The sequence below is a fragment of the Triturus cristatus genome, chromosome 11 (assembly GCF_964204655.1).
Source record: "Triturus cristatus chromosome 11, aTriCri1.1, whole genome shotgun sequence".
Taxonomy (NCBI): Eukaryota; Metazoa; Chordata; class Amphibia; order Caudata; family Salamandridae; genus Triturus; species Triturus cristatus.
The window spans coordinates 79,834,836-79,858,842 of NC_140594.1; positions in this window are offsets into that span (position 1 = coordinate 79,834,836).

A 24,007-nucleotide genomic window follows, 5' to 3' on the forward strand; every position below is an offset into this window, starting at 1 on the left:
GTATTTTTCTTCACATATACGTGGGAGTCACACTAACCTCAGTGCAGTTGCGCTGGTTTAATGATTAAATTGTGGATGAGGAAAGAATGTTATAGTCCTGAAGAAGGTGGCTTTATTCATCTATGACCACCAAAACATGTCGACAAAGTGGTGTTTGTTAAATTTGATGTGTGGCAGCAGTCATTAAGACAGGGAAGGTCTCACCCTGCTAGGAGCTACCATAATACAGTTCAAATTTACGATCAAAAGGCAAAATTCACTGTCTTGTGTAGTTTCCTTTCCAGGGGGTTTGTCCATTTATGAATTTGTACTCACTGAGTTAGTCAGGAGTTTTTAACATTTTTTATTGGGTTTCTTCGGTATGATGCCATACAATGTGTATTGTATTTTTTAATGTGTTTTCATGATTTGATGTAATTTTTATATTTGATGTATTAAAACTTGTGCATAAGTACTTCCACATCTTGAGCAGAGTGTTTCTATTTTTAAATGATGATTGTTGTCCTGGTATGGTGTTGTATGCTTGATATAAGGGCAAAAGGTGCTACTATTTCTACAAGGAATATGTTGAAGTGTTCCAAAGGGAATTTTGTTTTTTAACTATTTAGCTAGGTGGGAGTGCCCCCGGGCTGGAGGTAGAAGACCCGTGAGTGGTGGAGCCCCGGGGGCGCGGAGTGGGCAGCCTCCCCAGGAGGTCACGTGTGTGAACTCAGCTGTAGGAGCGACTCTCCCGAGGGTGAGTGGATATGTCCAGGGCCAGGGAAGAAACTGAATCCTGCTGCGCCGAGGTGTTACGGTTGTAGAACAGGGTCACACCCACAGCATTGCATCCGGGGCCCCACCTACACTCAGCAGTGACATCTGGTTGGAGGCGGGGGGGGATCCAGGGTCTAGACAACTGGCCCCGACTTCCCCCACGATCGGGGCAGCAGAGCGAAACTCCAGGCGTTCACTGTGGACCCAAAATCAAAAATTCCAATGGCCTCCCGGAAGGCGCACAAGGATCACCTCAGTGGGATGGGGCGCAGTCCATGGGGGTACCGCGGGAAACACCAATCAGGCGGCCCCCGTCCCCAACCTTCAGGGAGATGCCACCAGGAGTTCAAGTTGGGCCGTCCACAGGCCCGCTGCCAAGGAGTGACTTGCGGCAGGACCCAGGGGAGAAAGCGGGGGAGGCGAGACACAGCAGGCCAAAGCCAACATGGTCACTCCCAGGCCGCTACTCCGTGTCTCCGCACATCACGGGTCCGCAGGAGCGGATAGCTCAGGCCTCTCGCGCGCAGTCTCTCAGATCTGCCCCCCCCCCGCAAGTCTGAGGATCCGCTCGGACATGGGGTCAATCATGCAGTGTAGAGGGAGGGGAAGGAGGGGCAGATGCGTGACACATCTTGTGGCGTATGGGCGGCGCATTGCTGGAGTCGCATCGCAAGCGCGACGCAACTCCTGCAATGCACAGGGGCCGGCCATACTTAACGTGGTGCGTCACTCCTTACGCATGCTTCAAGCAGGCGGAAGGATTTGACGCAACAGTGTCGGAAAACTGACTCAAGATAAATCTTGTAGATTTCACTGCGTCAGTTTTATGGGGCTTTCCTGCGAGGGAACGCCCACCCTGCAACAGAACGCCCACATGAAACCTGATGCAGGATTCATATGGCGCAGGGCTTTACAATGTGACGCATCTGCCTAGATGCGTCACGTTGTAAATAAGTTGCAATGTGGTGCATGGTTTACGTCACAGCTGCGTCACAAAAGTGACGCAACAGTGGCGTTGAAGTGTCACAAGGGGATTGTAAATCTGCCCCCAGGTGAGCCGCCAATTGCCTCCAGCAACACCCCTTCGCCCTCAGGATGGGCGCGTGGCCCGCATGGGCACGGACTGCTGTGTCAGCCCAGGGGAGGGGCCAGGGAGAAGGCCAGAGCCAGGCCGATCGGCAGCAGCTGCACGCCGGGGTTCCCATCAGGTGCCCATCAGGGGTCAGGGGAACTCCCTTGGCAAGTCTCACCCCCCGGGGACTCAGGCGAGCCTCTGGTGAACGATCTCGGGCCTGCCCGGAGCCACCTAGAGAAGGGCTGGGTCCGCCACCCTCAGGGCCACGCTGCAGGCCGCAGGCAAAGGAAATAGCTCCGGGCGGATACCACCAGTCTGTCAGTGCTCCCAGGGCAGCGGCACCATCTCAGGGAAGGGAAACCTCATTGCCCAGATGCAGGTAAGGCGCCGATGGAAGTGGATCTTGGAGCGGATGACAGAGGGGTCCGGAGCACTCTTATAGTGCGACCGCCATCCTGACGCTCCATGCCACGCCTCCTACAGTAACAGCTTTAGGTGCGTGGGCAGCCGCCCTCCTCTCGATAGGTGATTGCAGTCCAGAGGGACAGCTGTTCCAGTGATCAGCAACTGTACTCCAATCATTCACCGGGGGAGCATCTCTGGCAGTCTGTAGGTGACTGCAGCCTATAGGAACATCAGTACTGGTGTCTGTATTAGCAGTCTTTCCCTCGTGGGACCTCTTTGACACATCACTGTGTAAAGGGGCAGCTATGCCATGATCTGTGGGACATCACAGCCTAAATAGACTACCAGAGTTCAAGTCCCAAAAAATGAAGTGGGGGTACTGTTATACCTGCTGCTCAACCAGCACTCATCAAGTTAGGCAGAATGGGTGTGACCACAGTAAGTGACATCACTGCGTGTGACATCACACGTGGCATCACAGGAAATTGCATAACAACCCATGACCTCACAGGAAGTGCCATCAGATCTTAAGACCTCACATATGTTTAGCAGCTCTATCATGAGTACATTTGAGTGCATTACAGTATTTAACAAATGTAATTTTTTATTGGTTTGGACCAAAATATTGTGCAACCCCGACGCAAAACCTGGGCCTCAATTATATATTTGTGGTTTTAACCCTGCCACAAAGAAATTGGCAACAAGGAGAAATGTGGCAATAAATCTGTTCTGCTTAATTGGTCTGTGTTTTAAAATATCTTATGGGGTTAAGGCACCTGCTTCAGAGATCTTTGTATACCAGTAAATCTCAGGGAATAATAATAATGGTAAGATAATTCTGGAAGATAATGTATTTGCTGGATAGATCTCTGTTTTACCTAGTCCTAATTTTGAATCAAAGTAGCATAGAGAGTTAATATGTCTCTTGCAAAGCACAATATTTAACATGCAGATGACAGATTTTTATGTTATGTAAATGGGTAAGTGGGTTACTGCTTTTAAGACAGATCCCCTTGTTACTTGCAGTTCATAAATGGTAATCCTTCTAATATAGAACAGTGGGGTATGAAGGACGTGTAGCTCCTACACCTTGTAGCCCCTCACTGTCTTAAGCAACACATACTTTATATTGATATAGACACATATGATTTATTGTCAATGTATAATCTGTACATGTGATGTAAAGCGCTTTGAAACCCTGCATTGGGATGAATAGTGCTAAAGCGCTATAATAGAAATCAAACAAAATAGTGGTATTTAAATTGTTATTTGTGTAAACACTGGGGAGACCAACACCTCTGACATTTTTACAGTGAATGCATCTCTTATATACAGGGACTGGACTAAGCATTTTTGTCTTAACCTCTTCTGTGCCCATGACGAGATAGTCTCGTCATGGAGCACGGTCGCGCTGTGCCCATGACGAGACTATCTCGTCATGAACCCCACCCACTAATGCAACGCCCGGCACAGGAGGGGGAAAGGGCGTGGCACTGAAGGGGTTAAGTACCTGTGAAGTGATAAGATGTGGGCCTTTGTTTTCCCTCCATTGCCTCTGGTGTGAGGCTCCCAATAGCTCCCAGCCAGGATACTCCAACCGAAAGAGGCCAAATGACCCCTTAACTCTGGCTTATGTTATGGGTGAAGCTGGAATCTGATAAGCCCCTTCCCCGCCTGCACAAAACCAGACAATGGGGAGGTGCTGCTCAAAGTATCCCTGTGTCTGCAAATTACACCGAGATGAGTTCAGCATTTTCTGTGAATTCCAGGAGAAGTAGGAAAGGAACATGGGACTCTGCTGAAAGTGGCCAGCTTTGCAGCAGGATAGACGGTGTCTACCCTCTGAAAATAGTGGGTAGATGGCGTCTACCTGCTCCTGCCCTCAACTCGAGCCCTGGAGACAGCTATATCATTAGCCACTGTCACTAAAGGCATCTATCACAGCGGCCACCAGCTATAGGGTCAGTTATACCAGGAGCAGCCTTACAACCATTTGGTATCTTGATCTCCTGGTCTTGTGTACTGCTCCCCCTCTGCCGCTGGCTCAGCCGCCTCGCTCTACAAGACTGTGCCTCGTTCCCAGCCCTCAGGCCCTCATGTTCGGTCCCGCTGTCGGATTATCACTTGCCTGCTACACTACGATGCTGATCCTATTTTAGGTTCAGTTGTAGTCTATTTTGGCTTCTTTTGTTGCATTTGGTATCTTTTTGTCTTATTTGGTAGTTATTGCCCCCTGCCCGGTCCCGCCGTTTCCCCACTCCTGCAGGTTCCTGCTCCCTGCCCTCTTGCCTCAGTGCCAGCCCCTCCCAGGACTACTTATGGAGGCCACTGCACTGCCCCAGGGGCATATCATCAACGGCCAGCGATAATTATCGCTGGCTGTGTTTAGGTTGCACAATTCTAACGCCGCCTATTACCGGATTCTATCGCCCGGTTAGCGCACTATTAGCAACACGCATCACCGAGGCGATAGAAATCCTGGCAATAGCGGTGTAATTCGGCATTATCGCAGCATTTCCAGCGATAAAACACAACGTTAGGGCAAATATAGTAAATAGGGAGATGTGGACTTAGCATGACAATCCACCTCCCATGACACGTATGGCTACGTAATAAAAATAGCAGGCATGAGAAACCGGCAATACACCCGGTTAGCGCTACTTTTTAAGTCGCTATGCGGGATAGCGATTCCCTCGTTGATAGGGAGAAGCTGAGTTAGCGATTATTTTTGCTGGAATCCTGTCGGGAACGCCTACCTCGATTCTCATTAGCGAGGCGCTAAGGAGATGGGCGCTAAGTCATGGATCCACGCGTTAGCGTATCCATGCTGATAGGACGATAAAATTATCGCCGCTTTTCGTCCAAAAACGGACGCTAAAGCGGCGATCATTTTATAGCCAGCCCTTGCTGATATGCCCCCCAGTGAGTAGCCCTTGACCTCCTGGTCTTGTGCGCCACACCCCTGGCTGCCGCTGCCGCTGCCTCACCCGCCTAGCTCCACAAGACTGTGCCATGTCCCCTGCCCTGAAGGCCCTCCTGTTTGGTCTGCTGTCTGGGGACCACTTGCCTGCTGCGCTGATACTATTGTATTGGACCTGATTTGCTGGTAATTTAATTCTAAGTTCAATTGCAGTCTATTTTGGCTTCTTTTATTGCATTTGGCATCGTTTAGTCATCTTTGGTAGTTACTGCCCCCGTCCGCTCCCACTGTATTCCCGCTCCCGCAGGTTCCTGCTGCCTGCCCTCTTGCCTCACTGCCAGCCCCTCCCACCTCCCAGGACTACTTATGGAGGCTGCTGCACCGCCCCAGTGAGAAACCCTTGACCTCCTGGTCTTGTGCGCCGCTCCCACTGCTGCCGTCCCCTCAGCCGCCTAGCTCCATGAGACTGTGCTTCGCCCCCAGCCCTCGAGGCCCTCCTGTTCGGTCCCGCTTTTGGGTGACCACTTGCCTGGTATGCTGATTCTACTGTATTGGACTTGATTTATTGGTAATTTTATTTCAGGTTAATTTGTAGTCTATTTTGGTTTCTCTTGTTGCATTTGGCAACATTTTATCTTATCTGGTAGATACTGCCTCCCGCCTGCTTCTGCAGTTTTTCCGCTCCCCACCCTCACATCTCCCAGGACAATTTATGGAGGCCGCAGAGTGGCCACGCAGCGATGCGCGCAGCCAGCGCACCAAATGCAAGCCTATCTGTGCCCATCTGCGCCTGGACCGTGCCCAACTCCAGGACCCCTGGCTCTTCCACCCCACAAAGCTACACCCCTGCAGACCTCTAAGCCCTGGACCCCGGATCCTAGACCGTTCTCCTGCCGACACTGCCGCTTTTCCTTCAGCACCAGAGTAACCAACAAGACACCGGGAACACGACCACGTCGACCGAGACCACCACGGCAGAACTCCAGTGCATTCTACTCAACATAAGATCACTTGGCAGACATGCCAGAGAGATCTGGGACACGATAGCATCTTTCACCCCGGACGACATCTTCCTCACAGAGACTAAGCTGAATCCCCCCACCACACCAGAAATCGCCATTGCCATACCCAAAGGCGACAAGATAACACACTGGGACTGAACCAATAAACACAGAGGAGGAATCACCATCATATGCAAGGACACCATCCGCTGCACAACATCCCCAGACGACCGACCCAGATAATGGAACATCTCAACTTCCAATTCCACACAGATGGAAAAAGCACCATCAGAGCCACCCTCGCCTACAGACCACCAGGGCCACGCCCCAGCTTCTGCAACGCCATCCTGGACCTCATCGCCCCGATCGCAATCGACTCCGAGAACTACATCTTCCTATAGGACCTCAACTTCCACCTCGATGATCCCAGTGATGCCAACACCTCTGACCTCCTGGAGAGTGTGAGCAACATCGGCCTCACGCAGGTTGTCACCAACCCTACCCACATCGCAGGACACACGCTTGAACCCATTTTCATGACAGAGTAAAGTACAACCACGCTGCACAACTAACCTGATCCAACCACTACAGAGTCCATTTCACCATCTCTAGACCCATCATCTCTAGCACCCTTACCCATAGATTTGATTTGATTTTTGGTTTTATATAGCGCTCGAATGCCCGGAGGCGTCTTGGCGCTGCTGCTGTCATGTGCGGTGCTGAGTGGTGATTGGTTGCTGCTGATTAGCGTGTGAGCAGCCAGGTTTTTATTACCTTCCGAAAGGTCAGGAAGTCAGAGCATTTCCTTATAGCCAACGGTAGGCCATTCTACAGTGTTGCTACTTTCAGTAGAAAGCTCCTGCCGCCACAGGTAGTGTGCTTTGCTCTTGGGAGAGATAACAGCATTGCATCTGAGGATCTGGGCTTTCTGCCTGGGGAATCCCAAGCAACTTTTGCGTGAAAGTAGCTTGGTCCTGAGTTATGCAGTGCTTTAAAGGTTATGCATAAGGTCTTAAACTCTAGAAGTTTTGCTATGGGTAGCCAATGCAGATTGACCAGTGTTTGAGCCACTGACTTATGTTTGGGAATTCTGGAAAGAAGCTGAGCTGCCGCATTTTGCAGTGTTCGAAGTTTTTGCAACGACTTTTTCTGGATGCCAATAAAGAGACCCTTTCCATAGTCCAACTTGGCCAGAATCAGGGAAGTGACAACTGTTTTTTGAAGTTCATTCGGGGTGTATGGAAAAGATCTTCTTTATTAGTTTTAGTGTATAAAAAACAGAAGAAGAGAGTGCTTCTACTTGATGGTCAAAGTGTGGTTTATCATCAAAGATAACTCCCAGGTTCCTTTCTTTCTGTACTGGCGTTGGTAAGGGTACCATATTCTGAGGCCACCAAATTGGCGACCAAAGGGATCTATTTTAGGCAATTTGTTTTCATCCAATGATCTATTTGAACCATGCAGGAGCTGAATCTATGACCTACTTCTTCCTGCTCTTAGGAGATTGATACCACAATTTGGGTGTCATTGGCGTAGGACACTACTGAAAAACCCAGGGACTTTATCCGTTTGACCAAGGGGGCGACATACAGATTGAAGAGAGTGGGGCTTAATGAAGAGACCTGTGGTAGCCCACAGGCAAGCTGAATAGTTTTGACGTAAAATTGCCCAAGGCTACATGGTTTGTTCTGTCAGTTAGAAAGTCTTTAAGTATAGTCAGAGGCACACCTCTTATTCCCAACTCCATTAGCCGGTTGATAAAAATGGTGTGGTTGACCATGTCCAAGGCCGCCGAGAGATCGAGTAAGATCAAGACGGCTTGACCACCATTATCCATGATCCATCTGAGTTCTTCTGAGGTGGTAAGCAAAGCTGTTTCTGTACTGTGAGCCTTTCTGAATCAGTACTGGGAGGGGTCCAGCAAATTGGTACTGTCAATACAAGCCATCAGTTTGTTATTTAGTGCTTTTTCAAGTAGATTGGCTGTGAAAGGAAGTCTGGAGACGAGCCTGTAACTACTCGGTTCCTTGGGGTCAAGATAGCTTTTTTCAGTAGGGGAAGGTTGGATGTCGCCTTCCATTCGGGGGGGATATGTCCTGCACTGATCATTTTGAGCTTTTCTTCAAGAACCCTGGGAGCTAGGTGTATGATTTGTGTGGGGCAAGGGGTCTAGTGGGGACCCAGATTTGCATGACACTATAAGTTTCAGTATCTGCTCTTTGTTAAGGGAAGAGAACCTAGAATTGTAGGGGAGTTATCATTGGAGGCCTAGACTCGTTGTTGTGATGTAATGTGAAGGAATCGAAGACCTCAAGTGACTTTTCTTTGAAAGAAACTAGCGAGGGTATCACAAAAGGTCTTATTTGCTATGCCATCAGTTTTTGTAATCATTTTTGATAATTTAGTTATCGTACTAAAAAGTTCTTTAGCTGAATTTTCGGCCAAAATAATTTTTTCAGTGAAGTACTTTGTTTTCTCTCTTTGAATAAGGGTTTTGTATTCAGCAATGGCTTTTTTGTAGGTCTCTCTATCTAGAGGATCATACTTGGATCTCCATACTCGCTCTAGATTCCTGCATATTAGATTCTGAGCCCTTAGACACTCGGAGAACCAGAGCTCAGACGGGGTACGGCAACGGTTTTTCTGTATTTTTTTGGGTGCTAAGATATCCATGGCCTTTTTTACCCAAGTGGTATAGCTATGTGTGGCTGTAGCAACATCATCATCAACTACACTTATTGGGGGTAATGTATCTAGCAGGGTCTTTTCGAGCTCGTCTGTGTTGCTCCATGTTCTGAATTTTTGGGCCCCTGAAGGTGGTGCCATAGCTGTTTTTTGTGGTTGAGGTAGGCTGATAGAGAAAAACACTGCCTTATGGGCTAACCATAGCAGGGGAAGAATGTTTGTTACTGCCAGGTATGAATTGTTTGTGAAACTCCCATCCAGTGTATGACCCCCTATATGGGTGGGGCCCTCAAGTCTCTGGTCCAGACCTCCACGAGCTCTAACAATTGGATGGTGTCACTGTTTTTACTGTTCCCTAGATGGATGTTAAATTCGCCCAGTACTAGAAGATAATCCGAACTAATGCCACTCTGCTCTATCAGTGCGCTTATATTAGAAAGAAATATCTCCCTTGACCTTGGGGGGCTGGGTGGATACAATAGTGTTCCATTTAAAAAAGTAGTTTTGGGAAAATTAAATTTGAAAGGACATGTTTTCGCAATTTGCGACGTTCATGCTTGGACTTTACTTTATTGTCATTAAATCTCTAATGATAATGGCTAATCCACCTCCTCTTTTTAACTTCCTGTCAGTGTACTGAGATTGGACAAAGATATCAGAAGACCAGCGGAACAACACTCTCTGCTCCCACATCACAGACTCCAGAGCAAGGAGCAAATAACCTCTCCCAGTGGATCACAGAATACACCAACACAATGGCTGCCGCCAACACAGCCAAGTCCAAGGAACCAACCAGGAGAACCAGCTGGTCCACAGAGGAATTCCAATCCACCAAGCGCAACTGCTGGCAACTAGAAAGGAAAGTGGCGCATCAGCAGAAAGCCCGACGATTGCACCACCTTCAGGACAGCTCTCAGCCAGTACCACCGCTTCATGACAGAAACTAAGACGAATGACTTGGCAGACCGCATCGAAGTCAGCAAAAACCACAGCAAGGAACCCTTCGCCATTGTGAAGGAGTTCTCCAACTCCACTGCCACTGTCAACATCACTTTGTTGCCGAATGAAAGAAAAAGATGACATAACGTCTGTGGCAATGTAGTACAGAGTTTAATAAAGAGCGTGCAGAAGGCCAGTCAGCTCCGTTGAACTGGAATGTGAGCTTCAACTTAGAATGTGGTGACTAGTTGTTTTTATACATTTTGTGGTTACAAATACAACATATATTTACATATTAATCAGGCATTTACTTAAGCACAACATTATATCAAAAGTGATACTTTCTGCAAAATCAGCTAATCACACGTTTATGGAATGTGACTCATAAGCACGTGTTATTTGTTACGCTTCTACACCACCGCTTCTACTTCCGGTTGTCCTTGGCTAGACTCTTTGAAGCCTATCAATGCTCTACTCACTACGTGTCTACTGCTCAAGAAGGCGTAATCTCGCATCTACCCTGTGCCTCTTCGCTACTTTATCTACATATTTCTCAGGGATATGTTCTCACAATACGGGCCTGTAACCTTTCAGTTCTGCTGTGTTTAATTATACTTCTCTATTCAACTGGAGCTCATGTCTACTGCCCTCCCCACAGGTCCTGACTTTATTTGCATTTTCTATTCTACTAGCTTAGGCCTGTATTTCTCCTTTAATACGTACATCTGTACATGACTTTCTGCTGATGTGTGCATTGATATGAGTGGACCTTCTTCATTTTCTACATTTATATAATAACACTCTCCCAGGAAATGTGTGACAACCACGCTGACTTCTTCCACGACAAGATCTCGGCCATCTACAAAAACTTCTAATGCCAACCATCCACCGCCAATAGTATCAACCAGCTCACACTCACAAACACAAACACAAACCCTGAACACCTGTTCACTAGCTGGGACCTCCTCACTACGCAAGACACTATACCCGTCATGAACTCCGTGCACTCCCGGACCCCTGCCCCCATCATGTCTTCAACTTCGGAAGCAAGACAATGGGTGGCAAGCTCAGGAAAGTCCTGAACACCTCCATAACCTCGGACTCCTTCCATGAGAACTGGAACCACGCTGAAGTGAGGCCCCTCCTGAAAAAAACATCCGCTGACCCAACTGAACCAAAGAACGACTGACCCATCTCTCTGCTACCCTATCCAACAAAGGTCCTCAGGAAGGCGATAAACCAGCAACTCACCCAACACCTAGAATACCTTAACCTCCTGGACCCCTCCGAATCCAGATTTCGAGCTAACTACAGCACCAAGACAGCCCTGAGTGCAGCCACCTCGTGGACCGCGGCGAACCGCAGCCCTTATCTTCCTGGACCTGTCATCCATGTTTGACACAGTCTCCCACCACATCCTGATCAAGAGACTCCACCACATCGGGATCCAGGGAGATGCCCTTGAATGTACTGCCTCATACCTCACCGGTAGAACCCACAGAATCCGTCTCCCGCCGTTGACTTCGAAGACCAGGAAGATCATCGGCGGAGTCCCCTAAGGATCATCCCTCAGCCCCACCCTCTTCAACACCTAAAGAACCCCCCTGGTTGACACTGTCAGATTGCACAGACTCAACATCATATCCTATGCAGATGGCACCCAGCTCAACCTCCCACTGTCCGAAGACCCCTCCACCACCAGAGCTAACTTCCACAACTGCATGACTGGATTAAAGACAACTGTCTCAAACTCAACACGTACAAGACTGAAGTCCTCATCTTTGGAGACAACACCTCACCATGGAGCGACACATGGTGGCCTATCAGGACTCGGCCCACCCTTTGCCCTGGCAGATCACACTTACAACCACGGCATCATCCTGGACAGTAAGCTATCTAAGAAAAAACAAGTCAACGCAGTCTCATCCGCCTGCTTGCAACACCCATCACATGGTCCACAACATCTTCATGTGGCTCCCTGCCAACACCAGAAGGACTGTCACACAGGCCCTCGTCACCAGCAGGCTGGACTATAGAAACACACTCTCAATAGGAATCACTGCACGCAGCCGCGGCCTGTGTAGGTAAGAGCGGAGGTGAGGCGAGGTGAGGGATGAGTTTGACAGGCGAGGACGAGAGAAAATTATTTATTTATTTAATTTTCCCTTGTGTTCGTCTGTCAAATCCCCCCCCCCCAACACGGCCCCCACTGCTCTTAATTGCACAGCTGTGGCTGACTGCACGCCTCCTGAAAAAACTCCAGACAATGCAGAACTCAGCTGCAAGACTCATTCTCGACCTTCCTAGAAGGACCCACATCACACCCCCCCTCAAGAAACTTCACTGGCATCTCGCCAGTTCAAGATGCTGACCCACGCTTACAAGGCCTTGCAAAACGAAGGACCAGCATGCATCAACAAAAGTGTTATGCCAATATTGAATAAGGAAATTTCTTTATGTTAGGCCTTAATAATGTCCACGTGTGAAATGGCAACAAGACCGAATACTGTGACCGAATGGCAGTCAATAGACAAAACAAACTTCCACTCACCACCAGTGTCCAAAACAGCATCCACTGTCCTCTGTTAGATAATCAGACTGATCACCGGGATCATGTGATGACCCTCTAGCGCTGCAGGAAAACAAGAAGCGAAGAAGCAGCATGCTCATTCCTGTCCACACGACGTTCTTGTCAGTCTTCATGCTTAAAATAACTTTATTGAAGACGACGTACATGTGAAAAAAAACGTGGTTGGCAAATTGAAACAAAGAAAACCAACGCTTCACAAGGGCGATTGCCAACCCCAAGATGGCGCCACGCTGTCTCACGCCGTGCCGGGTGGCTCCCGACATCACCATGCGCCAAAACGTCACAAGGCATCACCAGAGCAGAAGCATGAAGATTCCGAGGTGGACGTGGGGACTCTACGGGAACTGCACACGACGATCCATAAAGACAGAGGTAGGCGCGTGCACTGCATGGCTCGTGCCACATCTATTTTTGAATTCGAAAGTGGCGGTTGAAAATCACCGCGGACATCAAGTCTCAGCGTAGGCCAACAATCAACGTCAAATAAATGTGACTCACACGACTCTGCCCCTTGTGATGCGCCACGCATGTACTACAACCTGGCACCACGCTGCCAGCCTCTGCCAGAGAAAAGCTCGTAATTGCCTAAAGCTCGTCAGTGAGGCTCTGTGTTAAGTCCACAGCTCTCCCTCGTGCGAAGTCCCAATGCTGAGAATATCCAAAACAGCCAGTACACCCCCACAAATCCAAATCTTCGTGTGAGATCAACTGTAGAGATCTTCACACCATTGTAGACACATGTGGCACAAAAACATTTCCTTGCACCTCCAAAGTAGCGCCCAGATCCGGCAGCTGACAGACTTCGTGCTGGGCAGATGCCCATCAAAATCTTGACATGTGCTACATACAAGCACAGTTTGTACATGTTGAAAGTCATTACCAGGAAGCAATCTTCGCTTGATTGCGCAGGTCTTGTGGCAAACACACAGTACAGCATGCTTTCATTGGGGCTGTCCGATGTACAGGACACTGGTGGGGTTGCAGAGTATGCTGTACCAGTTTCTTTTATACCTTTTGTGACATCTTGAGTTACGATGATTCCTCTTGTGTTGCTTGTTGTGTTGCCTCTTGTATGCTTGATGTAGCATCGTTTCATAGTTGTCTGCGCTAGTAAGACTCGTAGCTCCTTGTCACCCTCTGGACTGTTTAAAGCTGTCATCTTCTGCTACCGTGACCAATTGTGGAGATAAGTAGAAAAGTCTCCAACTCTCTCTCGTCTCAAAAATATGTTGTGCCCTGTGACACAAGTAAACACTGGTAGCCAAGTAAAGTTCATAAGTACCTTTATTCAGTAGCTGGTCCAAGTACATCCAGATGGTATATAAGTACATCTGATAGATAGTCCAGGTAAGCAGGTGATGTACATGTAGGTTAGCCAGTAGTTAAGCCCTTAGTTCCATGTAACAGCAACCCCACCAGGAGCAGCCTGCCTGCTGCTCAATGCAACAAACAATGATCCTGACTCAATAATTAACAAAACAGCAATATGTCATCCCGTTAAATCTTTGTGAAATTTAGAGCTGAGTTACATTTAGAATAGCTCAAGAAACTCAATTTGACATTTCACCATGAAGCGATGCAACATCCATTATTTGATTCATCGATATTTATTTACAACAAATTTTTTGGATTATATAAAGTTCGGCGCATGGTTGCTCCAGAGGGAACGTGCATAAGATAAAAGTGCTGAGAGGTGAATGTGTGAAGAGAGAAAATTTTCAAGGAACAATAGAAGAAATATTAAAATAATTGACAAGATACACGGTTATAATTCACCGTACAAGGTGTTCTGGTCACGTGTCAAAAAACAATTTCAATTTTCATGTACAGAATTCAATTCATATTGTGGCACGTTAGGGAAATGACGTGTACCAGACTTAATAACAAAGGGGTGTCGACGTTTCGACCCGTCTTAGGGTACAGAGGTACTTTGAGGCCTTGACCATGCGGGTCTTCTTCAGGACAACAGGGAAAGAGGGGCAACCTGACGAAGTCCTCAACTTGACTTAATGGTCTAGAAAAGGGCAAACCAGATGATCAAGATGTTGCATGGATAGTGCAATTACCACCTGCCAAAGCGGGTGTATGCTTACCTAGTGTGAATCCAGGTGTGACTCTACCATAGAACACTAGTATCAGTAATTCAATGACCATGTGAGTGGTCCTGTCGGGTAAGTTTCACCGACACTCGAAACTGAAATTGAACAGAATAAAACAGTGTAAGGGCCGGATAGGCGATCTGCTCGCTCTACCACAATGACGGGGACATAAAACTAAATCAATGTCACAGTACCTGCAACGCGGACTCAATCCGTTCTGCAGGGTATCTGGCCTTCTGTTTAAAGGGCAAACGGAGTGCAATTGGACATCTCGTTTCCGGACGCTGGCCGTGCTAAGGGGTAGCAAAGTAAGTGATATAAGTACAAAATAACCAGCGTTACATACTGAATCCCCGAGGAGAATCCTCACCGAGTTCTTACCTGCCTCTAATTCAGTACGCGCTTCCCGTGGCGTCTCAACCGGAGGAAGCGGGGGCGCATGCGCTCTAAGTATATAGGATGCACCGGGTAACCGTACACGTCGTGACGGAGCGTCGGTAACAGTCAGAGTGGAAAGACTCACCGGAGTCGTACAATTGTAGTTCAATCAGGGCCTACGGTATCACGGAGCCGTGTGAGTGAAGCTGAGTGTGTGACTACATAGTCTAGGGTGCCAGGAATTATTAGACACAAACGCGAGTGGTGACTTTAAAAACATGGGCACAAGCTCGTGGTTCATAAAAAAGTCCATAAACAACAATGAGGATACATAAACACACAGTAAATCTTAATTTGTCATTGCAGTAATAGATTATGACAGACAATATATCATTATAATGAATATGCGGTTCATAGAAAAACATCTCTTGAAAATTCTTATTTTTAAGTCAATCCAATGAATGATTACAAACAACCACATAACGAACAATAGAACAATTAGTCCCACGTACATATACTTATCGAACATGCACACAATTAAAAAGGTCCATAGGCTGTCGATGTATAGGCCAAATTACACAGTGTTGACCAATTGTAACCATGAGCAATATACCTGAGGCGAGAGATTGTAAACAAACCATATTAGCCATTACTCATAATGGAGATCTGTCTAATAATCTCCTCCAATTCGTTCAATCCTCTGTGGATAGTGTCCAAGGAATATATCCATCTACATTCCCTTCTGTTAAGTATCATGCTGAAGTCCCCTCCCCTGGGATTTGGTTTGATCTTTTCAAGAACCCACCATTTTAAACTGTCAGCTGCATGGCCAAACTTCATGAAATGGTCAACCAAGGGTGCTCCCACCGTTTTGCAGCGTATACGGCTACAATGTTGGAGGATGCGACATTTAACTTTTTGAGTCGTCTGGCCCACATACATGAAGTCACATGGGCAAACAATTGCGTATATGACCCCTGAGGAGTTACAATTACTGAAACCCTTCAATGTATGTACCTTTTCGTTGTGTGTGAATGCACTGATTTCTTTGGTCAAAGGGCAGGCTTTGCAGGATCCACATTTATGGTGTCCAGTGACGGACGGAATGCCCCATAAAGTGGTCTGACCGGTATTAGTGGGCATGGGTAGTAAAGATTTAACCAAGTGATCTCGTACATTTTTCCCTTTCTTGAAAGCATGCAAGGGGGTTGGTGTGTTACCCAATTCGTCCGACACTAAGTGCCAATGTTTATTGATTATCTTTTTGATCTCATTGCTCTTTGTGCAGAATGTTGTAACACACACTAGCCGATCTTCCTTGGGGTTATCCTTAGATTTGGGGGTCAAAAGAAATTCCCTATGGTTATGCCATGCCCTTTTGCGGGCTTTTTTAAGGAGTCTAATAGGGTAGCCACGCTCCATCAGACGTGCTAGAAGTCCAGCAGACTCATCAAAATAGTCTTCCTTCTTTGAGCAATTCCTGCGTAACCTCAGGAACTGTCCAAAGGGTAAGTTATCTCTGAGGTTGCGAGGATGGTGGCTGGAGTAGCGTAGTAGAGTGTTCCTTTCACTGCTTTTTCTATAAAGGCTCGTGTGGAGTTTGCCCTGCTCAGATTTTATGAGGATGTCGAGAAAGTTGATCTTTTCTCTATTATATTCAATGGTGAATTGTATGTCCGTCGAACATGTATTGAGCCATTGATGGAACCTTTGGAGATCTTCACCATCACCACGCCAAATGATGAGCACGTCATCAATATAACGGCGCCAGAGTTCTATGTTCACCCTGTATGGGTTAAGATCGCTAAGGACATATTGCTGTTCATAGTGACTCATATAAATAATGGCCAAATTCGGCGCAAAGCTTGCTCCCATTGCTACGCCCTTGGTTTGATTGAAAAACTGTCCCTGAAAATTAAAATAGTTCCTGGTCATAGCAATCTCAAGGAGTTTGATAATGAATTCTGTGGGAACTAGATGTGGTGCAGGTCTAGTGTTAAGGGCCAGTTCCATACAATTCAGTGCCAGGTGTTGAGGAATGTTGGTATATAGGGCAGTTATGTCCATCGTCACAAGTAATTGGATATTAGAGTCAAAAGGATGATCATCCACTAATTGAATAGTCTGCATGGAATCCCTTAAATAAGTGGCAGTATTCTCCGCTAAGGGTTTTAAAAAGACATTGATATATTTACACAGAGGCTCCAGAATAGAACCACAGCCGGAGACAATTGGTCTCCCCGGAGGGTCTTTCATCCGCTTGTGTATTTTGGGGAGGGTGTAGATTGTGGGTAGTCTGGGATGTTTATTGTTTAAATATTCATACTCCAGTTTATTCAAAAAACCTTCATCCAGGGCATCTTTTGTAACTTTATTTATCAACTTGCCTATGTCCTGCGTAGGGTCTTTTTTGAGCCTAGAGTAGTTACCTTCCACAATTAATTGTGAGTGGATCTCCTTCTTATAGTCCTCGGTGTTCTGCAGAACAATGGCCCCCCCCTTATCCGCAGGTTTGATTACAATATTGCCATTTACCCTCAAAGATTTTAGGGCATCTCGTTCCTCTTTGGTTATGTTATATCTAACATATTGTCGTTTTAATAAGGCATTCTCCACATCCCTCATCACCACTTGCTCATATGCCAGTATTTTATGTGGTACAGAGTGTGTTGGGGGATTGAACTTGGATGGTGGTCGAAGGCCACTGCCTGAGAAGACAGGTTTGTAAGGAGTTTTTAGGAAGAACTCTTTTAGACGGACTTTCCTGAAGAAATGATGTAATTCTAGTTTTAAGTTAAAGTCATTGGGCATGCAAGTGGGGACAAAGGAGAGACCTTTAGAGAGGATCCCATGCTCATTGGGAGTGAGTACATGGTCGGATAGATTGACTATGGGGTTGTCTGACTTATGAATCACCATCTGTAGTGCTGGCGGCGTGTGACTCTTGGAAGTGTGTCTGTTTTTTGGATTGGCCTCTCCCTTGATTCCACATTTGTCCTCTGGAACCCCTGGGTCTGCCCCAGGGGCGGCCACGTCCTCGTTGTGCCCACCATGGTTCCTCTGCTAAAAAAGGCTGCTGATTGGGGTAGTTGGATCCCGACGTCGAAGGTGCTACACTGGAGCCCGGACGTTCTATATCACTGTCTGAGCTGCTCCCTAGTGATGAACCCGAGAAAGTGGTATACCTTCTAAAACCACTCCTCCCTCTGCTTGCAAAGGTGCCCTGCTGTTCCCTTATATAGTAGCCTTCCTGGAGGTAAGGATAGGTTACTTTTTTATCATAGAATTTGATGTCCTTTGCTACCTTATCAAGCTTAGTTGCCTGTGTATAGACGTCAAATTCCTGTATAGTCCTTTCTAATCTGTCAAGGGCTTCTTTAGCATTAAGCAGTGATCTATCCTCGATGATCTCCTTTTTTAAATCAAGAATCTCCTTAGTCAACCGTCCCACTTCCTCTACAGCGGTTTCGACCCCTAGGACCATCCAATGTCTGGAGCAATTGTTCGAAACAAAACTGAAATTCTCCTTGAATTTGGGATTGTCAAGGAAGATGGCGGGTTCGTTTCGTACTTGTAACCCTACAGGTATTACGTTAGATTGAAGATACTTAGCTAAGGTGTGTCCGTGCAAACGTGTTCTGATCAGTTTTTTCTCAAGTCGTTCTAACTTAGATATCTTCTCATTCAGGGTTAAGTCTACGCTAGTTGTTGTGTTCCCCAGAAATGTATTAACTCCTTGTTGTTGTAGGAGTTTATCAATATAGTCTTCACTGTAAGACAAGGTTTCAGACATAGTCTAACCTGATCCTCTATAATTAAGGCCTTATCGGATACAGACCAAGTACAAAAAAATTTCAAAACCAATCAACATAAATTTACACATAAACCCTTGCAGGACTTGCCTGCACAAAGGTAGCCATTACAAAAAATGGGGTTGTCCCAAAAAGTCAGAGACCTGGGAATCAAATCAATACAACAAACAATGATCCTGACTCAATAATTAACAAAACAGCAATATGTCATCCCGTTAAATCTTTTTGAAATTTAGAGCTGAGTTACATTTAGAATAGCTCAAGAAACTCAATTTGACATTTCACCATGAAGCGATGCAACATCCATTATTTGATTCATCGATATTTATTTACAACAAATTTTTGGGATTATATAAAGTTCGGCGCATGGTTGCTCCAGAGGGAACGTGCATAAGATAAAAGTGCTGAGAGGTGAATGTGTGAAGAGAGAACATTTTCAAGGAACAATAGAAGAAATATTAAAATAATTGACAAGATACACGGTTATAATTCACCGTACAAGGTGTTCTGGTCACGTGTCAAAAAACCATTTCAATTTTCATGTACAGAATTCAATTCATATTGTGGCACGTTAGGGAAATGACGTGTACCAGACTTAATAACAAAGGGGTGTCGACGTTTCGACCCGTCTTAGGGTACAGAGGTACTTTGAGGCCTTGACCATGCGGGTCTTCTTCAGGACAACAGGGAAAGAGGGGCAACCTGACGAAGTCCTCAACTTGACTTAATGGTCTAGAAAAGGGCAAAACAGATGATCAAGATGTTGCATGGATAGTGCAATTACCACCTGCCAAAGCGGGTGTATGCTTACCTAGTGTGAATCCAGGTGTGACTCTACCATAGAACACTAGTATCAGTAATTCAATGACCATGTGAGTGGTCCTGTCCAAGAGTCACACGCCGCCAGCACTACAGATGGTGATTCATAAGTCAGACAACCCCATAGTCAATCTATCCGACCATGTACTCACTCCCAATGAGCAAGGGATCCTCTCTAAAGGTCCCCACTTGCATGCCCAATGACTTTAACTTAAAACTAGAATTACATCATTTCTTCAGGAAAGTCCGTCTAAAACAGTTCTTCCTAAAAACTCCTTACAAACCTGTTTTCTCAGGCAGTGGCCTTCGACCACCATCCAAGTTCAATCCCCCAACACACTCTGTACCACATAAAATACTGGCATATGAGCAAGTGGTGATGAGGGATGTGGAGAATGCCTTATTAAAACGACAATATGTTAGATATAACATAACCAAAGAGGAACGAGATGCCCTAGAATCTTTGAGGGTAAATGGCAATATTGTAATCAAACCTGCGGATAAGGGGGGGCCATTGTTCTGCAGAACACCGAGGACTATAAGAAGGAGATCCACTCACAATTAATTGTGGAAGGTAACTACTCTAGGCTCAAAAAAGACCCTACGCAGGACATAGGCAAGTTGATAAATAAAGTTACAAAAGATGCCCTGGATGAAGGTTTTTTGAATAAACTGGAGTATGAATATTTAAACAATAAACATCCCAGACTACCCACAATCTACACCCTCCCCAAAATACACAAGCGGATGAAAGACCCTCCGGGGAGACCAATTGTCTCCGGCTGTGGTTCTATTCTGGAGCCTCTGTGTAAATATATCAATGTCTTTTTAAAACCCTTAGCGGAGAATACTGCCACTTATTTAAGGGATTCCATGCAGACTATTCAATTAGTGGATGATCATCCTTTTGACTCTAATGTCCAATTACTTGTGACGATGGACATAACTGCCCTATATACCAACATTCCTCAACACCTGGCACTGAATTGTATGGAACTGGCCCTTAACACTAGACCTGCACCACATCTAGTTCCCACAGAATTCATTATCAAACTCCTTGAGATTGCTATGACCAGGAACTATTTTAATTTTCAGGGACAGTTTTTCAATCAAACCAAGGGCGTAGCAATGGGAGCAAGCTTTGCGCCGAATTTGGCCATTATTTATATGAGTCACTATGAACAGCAATATGTCCTTAGCGATCTTAACCCATACAGGGTGAACATAGAACTCTGGCGCCGTTATATTGATGACGTGCTCATCATTTGGCGTGGTGATGGTGAAGATCTCCAAAGGTTCCATCAATGGCTCAATACATGTTCGACGGACATACAATTCACCATTGAATATAATAGAGAAAAGATCAACTTTCTCGACATCCTCATAAAATCTGAGCAGGGCAAACTCCACACGAGCCTTTATAGAAAAAGCAGTGAAAGGAACACTCTACTACGCTACTCCAGCCACCATCCTCGCAACCTCAGAGATAACTTACCCTTTGGACAGTTCCTGAGGTTACGCAGGAATTGCTCAAAGAAGGAAGACTATTTTGATGAGTCTGCTGGACTTCTAGCACGTCTGATGGAGCGTGGCTACCCTATTAGACTCCTTAAAAAAGCCCGCAAAAGGGCATGGCATAACCATAGGGAATTTCTTTTGACCCCCAAATCTAAGGATAACCCCAAGGAAGATCGGCTAGTGTGTGTTACAACATTCTGCACAAAGAGCAATGAGATCAAAAAGATAATCAATAAACATTGGCACTTAGTGTCGGACGAATTGGGTAACACACCAACCCCCTTGCATGCTTTCAAGAAAGGGAAAAATGTACGAGATCACTTGGTTAAATCTTTACTACCCATGCCCACTAATACCGGTCAGACCACTTTATGGGGCATTACGTCCGTCACTGGACACCATAAATGTGGATCCTGCAAAGCCTGCCCTTTGACCAAAGAAATCAGTGCATTCACACACAACGAAAAGGTACATACATTGAAGGGTTTCAGTAATTGTAACTCCTCAGGGGTCATATACGCAATTGTTTGCCCATGTGACTTCATGTATGTGGGCCAGACGACTCAAAAAGTTAAATGTCGCATCCTCCAACATTGTAGCTGTATACGCTGCAAAACGGTGGGAGCACCCTTGGTTGACCATTTCATGAAGTTTGGCCATGCAGCTGACAGTTTAAAATGGTGGGTTCTTGAAAAGATCAAACCAAATCCCAGGGGAGGGGACTTCAGCATGATACTTAACAGAAGGGAATGTAGATGGATATATTCCTTGGACACTATCCACAGAGGATTGAACGAATTGGAGGAGATTATTAGACAGATCTCCATTATGAGTAATGGCTAATATGGTTTGTTTACAATCTCTCGCCTCAGGTATATTGCTCATGGTTACAATTGGTCAACACTGTGTAATTTGGCCTATACATCGACAGCCTATGGACCTTTTTAATTGTGTGTATGTTCGATAAGTATATGTACGTGGGACTAATTGTTCTATTGTTCGTTATGTGGTTGTTTGTAATCATTCATTGGATTGACTTAAAAATAAGAATTTTCAAGAGATGTTTTTCTATGAACCGCATATTCATTATAATGATATATTGTCTGTCATAATCTATTACTGCAATGACAAATTAAGATTTACTGTGTGTTTATGTATCCTCATTGTTGTTTATGGACTTTTTTATGAACCACGAGCTTGTGCCCATGTTTTTAAAGTCACCACTCGCGTTTGTGTCTAATAATTCCTGGCACCCTAGACTATGTAGTCACACACTCAGCTTCACTCACACGGCTCCGTGATACCGTAGGCCCTGATTGAACTACAATTGTACGACTCCGGTGAGTCTTTCCCCTCTGACTGTTACCGACGCACCGTCACGACGTGTACGGTTACCCGGTGCATCCTATATACTTAGAGCGCATGCGCCCCCGCTTCCTCCGGTTGAGACGCCACGGGAAGCGCGTACTGAATTAGAGGCAGGTAAGAACTCGGTGAGGATTCTCCTCGGGGATTCAGTATGTAACGCTGGTTATTTTGTACTTATATCACTTACTTTGCTCCCCCTTAGCACGGCCAGCGTCCGGAAACGAGATGTCCAATTGCACTCCGTTTCCCCTTTAAACAGAAGGCCAGATGCCCTGCAGAACGGATTGAGTCCGCGTTGCAGGTACTGTGACATTGATTTAGTTTTATGTCCCCGTCATTGTGGTAGAGCGAGCAGATCGCCTATCCGGCCCTTACACTGTTTTATTCTGTTCAATTTCAGTTTCGAGTGTCGGTGAAACTTACCCGACAGGACCACTCACATGGTCATTGAATTACTGATACTAGTGTTCTATGGTAGAGTCACACCTGGATTCACACTAGGTAAGCATACACCCGCTTTGGCAGGTGGTAATTGCACTATCCATGCAACATCTTGATCATCTGTTTTGCCCTTTTCTAGACCATTAAGTCAAGTTGAGGACTTCGTCAGGTTGCCCCTCTTTCCCTGTTGTCCTGAAGAAGACCCACATGGTCAAGGCCTCAAAGTACCTCTGTACCCTAAGACGGGTCGAAACGTCGACACCCCTTTGTTATTAAGTCTGGTACACGTCATTTCCCTAACGTGCCACAATATGAATTGAATTCTGTACATGAAAATTGAAATTGTTTTTTGACACGTGACCAGAACACCTTGTACGGTGAATTATAACCGTGTATCTTGTCAATTATTTTAATATTTCTTCTATTGTTCCTTGAAAATTTTCTCTCTTCACACATTCACCTCTCAGCACTTTTATCTTATGCACGTTCCCTCTGGAGCAACCATGCGCCGAACTTTATATAATCCAAAAAATTTGTTGTAAATAAATATCGATGAATCAAATAATGGATGTTGCATCGCTTCATGGTGAAATGTCAAATTGAGTTTCTTGAGCTATTCTAAATGTAACTCAGCTCTAAATTTCACAAAGATTTAACGGGATGACATATTGCTGTTTTGTTAATTATTGAGTCAGGATCATTGTTTGTTGTATTGATTTGAATCCCAGGTCTCTGACTTTTTGGGACAACCCCATTTTTTGTAATGGCTGCCTGCTGCTCAGCCCATCTCTGTCATTCCTCACTCACACAGACACCCAACATTCCACGCGTCACTGTATTCCCAACATTCTACAGTAAACACACACACTGGCTGAGCAGCAGGAAGAATGATAAACTACAAGATATAAATAAACTACGCAGGGCATAACAAAAAGACTAACCTTCCACCAACCGACCAGACACCTTTGCTCTGCTTCCCTCACCCACGCAGACCCCCCCCCCACCCCCCCCCCGGATCCGCTGAACCAACAGTTGAAGAGGCTTCCTCTCACACCTGGCGGCCAAGGCATGGAACAACCCTCCCCTGCACCTGAGGAGAGGACCACACGTCGCTCCAGCAATTCAGGCAGGAACGCAACACCAGAATCAACCGACATCTCTAGCGCCCCGAGACACTCACGGGTGATTTGCAACGCTTATA